The 4136-nt window shown below is 40.0% G+C and overlaps 1 non-coding gene across 1 annotated transcript; it reads right to left on the bottom strand.

Annotated features, from left to right (window-relative positions):
• Nucleotides 1-502: 502 nt before the first annotated feature.
• Trnal-caa lies at nucleotides 503-577 on the bottom strand. Its single transcript has one exon. It is a non-coding gene; the product is annotated as a tRNA-Leu (tRNA).
• Between the last annotated feature and the right edge of the window lie 3559 nt (nucleotides 578-4136).

Raw genomic sequence — 4136 nt, 5'->3', positions numbered from 1 at the left:
ATTAGTGGAATACAGAGAGTAAGGATTTGATGAGTATCAAATCACTGCACAAGATACTTTGGAGTATGTAGATATTTTGTGATTTTAAGGGAGAGATATTTGGCTAATGTTAATTTTGGATCTGAGCAAAACAGGAGGAAGCTGTTAATTTGCAATGATTTATGTAGCCCCGCTGTGGTAAGGACTCCCATATACTCATTTTTATCACACTGGTATTGGGTGTTTTTCTTATTTTATAATATTGAAAAAAATTTGTAGACAAGGATATGGGTTATTAATGTTACTATCATCACCATCATTATTATTAATTTATAAAATTATCAAAATGAGAGGTTACTGAAAAGCCTTGGACAGATCCAACATAATTCTGTATCATACAAATATTAACAAGATAAAAATCATAACTTGTATTTTATGTGCCAGGAAGATCATTCCAGAATGAGATTTTCACTCTTCAGTGGAGTGTGCGCTGATATGAAACTTCCTGGCAGATTAAAACTGTGTGCCGGGCCAAGACTCGAACTTGGGACCTTTGCCTTTTGCGGGCAAGTGCTCTACCAACTGAGCTACCCAAGCACAACTCACGCCCCATCCTCACAGCCTTACTTCTGCCAGTACCTCATCTCCTACCTTCTAAACTTTACAGAAGCTCTCCTGCGAACCATGCAGAAGTAGCACTCCTGAAAGAAAGGATATTGCGGAGACATGGCTTAGCCACAGCCTGGGGGATGTTTCCAGAATGAGATTTTCACTCTGCATGGGAGTGTGCGCTGATATGAAACTTCCTGGCAGATTAAAACTGTGTTAAAATCTCATTCTGGAAACATCCCCCAGGCTGTGGCTAAGCCATGTCTCCGCAATATCCTTCCTTGCAGGAGTGCTAGTTCTGCATGGTTCGCAGGAGAGCTTCTGTAAAGTTTGGAAGGTAGGAGATGAGGTACTGGCAGAAGTAAGGCTGTGAGGACGGGGCGTGTGTTGTGCTTGGGTAGCTCATTTGGTAGACCACTTGCCCGCAAAAGGCAAAGGTCCAGAGTTCGAGTCTTGGCCCGGCACACAGTTTTAATCTGCCAGGAAGTTTCAAGATCATTCCAGTCACCTATTGGCTAGCACTTACTGTACATCTTTGATATATTTGAGATGAGTTGACAGTTGATGGCCCACTTAGGCATGGGTTTCATTTATACTGACATTGAATTTTGTTTTACAAGTTTTTAGTTTAGGCGAGTGAACTTTTTAAATTTTAAAAAAAAAATTTCATCTTTTGTAGCCTGATGATGTATTAGAAACACTTCTTGTCCATATGTTATGTAATGTTAATTATAGATCTGATGATGGCAGTAGCCAAAATGATATTATAAATAAAGATATAAATAAAGTTATCTGAACAGTTTTATTCACAAAACCCCTTTGTATGGTGATGCAGAAATACTTACCATTTGCATATTCAGGCATGTAGTACATTTTATGCCAGTTTGATGTTTATTGCATGCTGGTTTCTGATGATGGAATTTTAATTGTGAGAGTTTCAGGTGACAGGTTGGGAAGTAAAACCAGTATGCACTCAGTGTGTTTGTCAGGGGTATTTCATCTGAGGCAAGGAGCTGTGACTACTCGGGGCTACTGAGTTCACTGGATGCATCCCATTACAAATTGCATCTCAATGCAGTATAAATGCACCTGCCACATGGGTTCAGAGGTTCCTTTAGATAATGCTGTTTAACACAAATGGCTACCCACAGACAGCTTGGCACACATGGGCACAGGTGCTTAGGGTGGGCAACGTGCTCATGCACAGGCACTGCAATCATATCTCACATTGCCTGCAGGTATCAATGGACAAATTGCTTGCACATATGCAGAACCAGATTTGAACGGGGTGCAATAGGACTACATGGTGGGTTGCCTATCCAACCTGCACCCACTCTCAGGCAAGCTGACTTGCATTTGCGGACTCCCACGTCCTTTGAGGTAGCTACGGAATAGGCCGCTTTAGATGTCCAAATAATATTATGATGATAAAAAGGATTGACTGCAGTCTGGTGGTTTGGAGTTGTGTGGATGTTTTAATCTGGAAAAATTTCAGAACAGCCACATACTGGTTGTTTCACTGCCTTTTAATTCAATGTACATTTTAATATGAAGACATTTATGATTAGCCCAGCTCCAATAAAAATGTCTGACTGGATTTTATTTCGTTTTACTGATGGTCACATATACCATGTTACTTCACATGAGCATCATTGTTTTGAAATTTGTCACCACCAGTATGTGATTTTACATGTCCATTTACTTCTGGGAAAGAAAATTTTACAGTTGTTGAAACCAGGGTCAAGGGTTGTTAATAAACATTTATACCTGCAACTGGTTGGCTGATTTTCTCAAATCATTCATTTACAGACATTGTTGCTGAAGAGCAGCTATGTTAAAAATTTCCTATATATTTTATCTATTTGACCAACTCCAGAGGCATATTGGCGAGTCTGCTGCAAAAAGGCATCAAAGGTTTCCCTCTTGTCTGTGCAACATTTTGCATTTATCTACATTTAGAATCCCTTCAATTGGAGTTTTGTTTAGATATTACTGGATTTCTTTACAATTATGTTAGTATGACTGCTCATACTAAACAGAAATAGTCTCACTAAAATAGTTCAAAAAACAGGCTCAGCCCACTTATAGTGGCGATTTCTGTGCTTTTTCCATGCTGTGATTGACTGCATATGTTTTTGAGCTGTTGATTAAATTTTTATACAGCATTCTTCGACTACAAACATATCACCTTTATCAGGTGTTGACTATGTTGAACTTGAGTGTTTGTGTTGTCAGGACCCCAGAGCACACCTAAAACTATTGTCTGAAGCACCTGAAAAAGATAACTAGGTAAGTTGTTGTAATATTCTGATCAAAAATGTAACTTTTATTCTGACTAAACATCAAGATGATGATGATGATGATGTTTGGTTTGTGGGGCGCTCAACTGCGTGGTTATCAGCGCCCGTACAAGTATCCAATCTTTGCTCAGTCCAATTTCGCCACTTTCCTGGATGATGATGAAATGATGAGGACAACACAAACACCCAGTCATCTCGAGGCAGGTGAAAATCCCTGACCCCGCCGGGAATCGAACCCGGGACCCCGTGCTCGGGAAGCGAGAACGCTACCGCGAGACCACGAGCGGCGGACGACTAAACATCAAGAAAACACTTTTTAAATAGATGGCTTAGTCATACAGTGAAGATGTGATCCAATTACACTTCTTCATGGGAATCCAACGTCTTTCATATCTCAACTGAAGGTTCACAGTACATGATGATCATTAGATTTCACCTACTACCTAAGATGGCACAGTAATTTAGGTGCTGAGTTCCATCCAGAAGTTCAAATCCCCTTTCCGCCCTCCCAGGTTTAGATTTTTCAGTAATTTGCCTAAATTGTTGAAGGTAAATGACAGGTTCATCTGAAAATGGCCATGGAAAATTTTCTTTCTCAGCCTTGTCCAATTTTAACTTGTGTTCAGTTTCTAATTTCCCTTCTTATCAACAAGATATTAAACACTATTCTTCCTCTCTTCTTATATTTTATGTCTAAAGAACCTTTTCCTAATCACTTGTTTGGAAGAATAATACATTCATAAGCTAAAACATTATGACCACTGCTCACCGCAACATTGGATGCCATCTGGTGGCATTGCGGACATGTGATGTGATAACAAAAGTCACATGGACAGACATAGACAGGGGATCACTGTAGCAAAGATATGGGCTGCAAATGGGGAAATCCATTGAGCTAAGTGACTTTGAAAAAGCACAGATTATTATTATGCACAATCTGTGATTGAAGCTGGTCTAATGTTCATTAGCTACTGTCATGAGCATCTATGGAAAGAGGTGAAAGGACAGTGAAACTACCACTTGGTGCCAAATGGTTGGAAGTCCACAGCTCTTCACGGTAAATGGGGTTTGGAGGCTTCTTTGCTCTGTAAAGTAGTATAGATGGTTCAAAAAATGGCTCTAAGCACTATGGGACTTAACAGCTGAGGTCATCAGTCCCCTAAACTTAGAACTACTTAAACCTAACTAACCTAAGGGACATCACACACATCCATGCCCGAGGCAGGATTCAAACCTGCGACCGTAGCA

Source organism: Schistocerca americana, chromosome X (assembly GCF_021461395.2).
Source record: "Schistocerca americana isolate TAMUIC-IGC-003095 chromosome X, iqSchAmer2.1, whole genome shotgun sequence".
Lineage (NCBI taxonomy): Eukaryota > Metazoa > Arthropoda > Insecta > Orthoptera > Acrididae > Schistocerca > Schistocerca americana.
The sequence above is the reverse complement of the archived record's forward strand: the minus strand, read 5'-3'. Positions and strand labels throughout refer to the sequence as shown.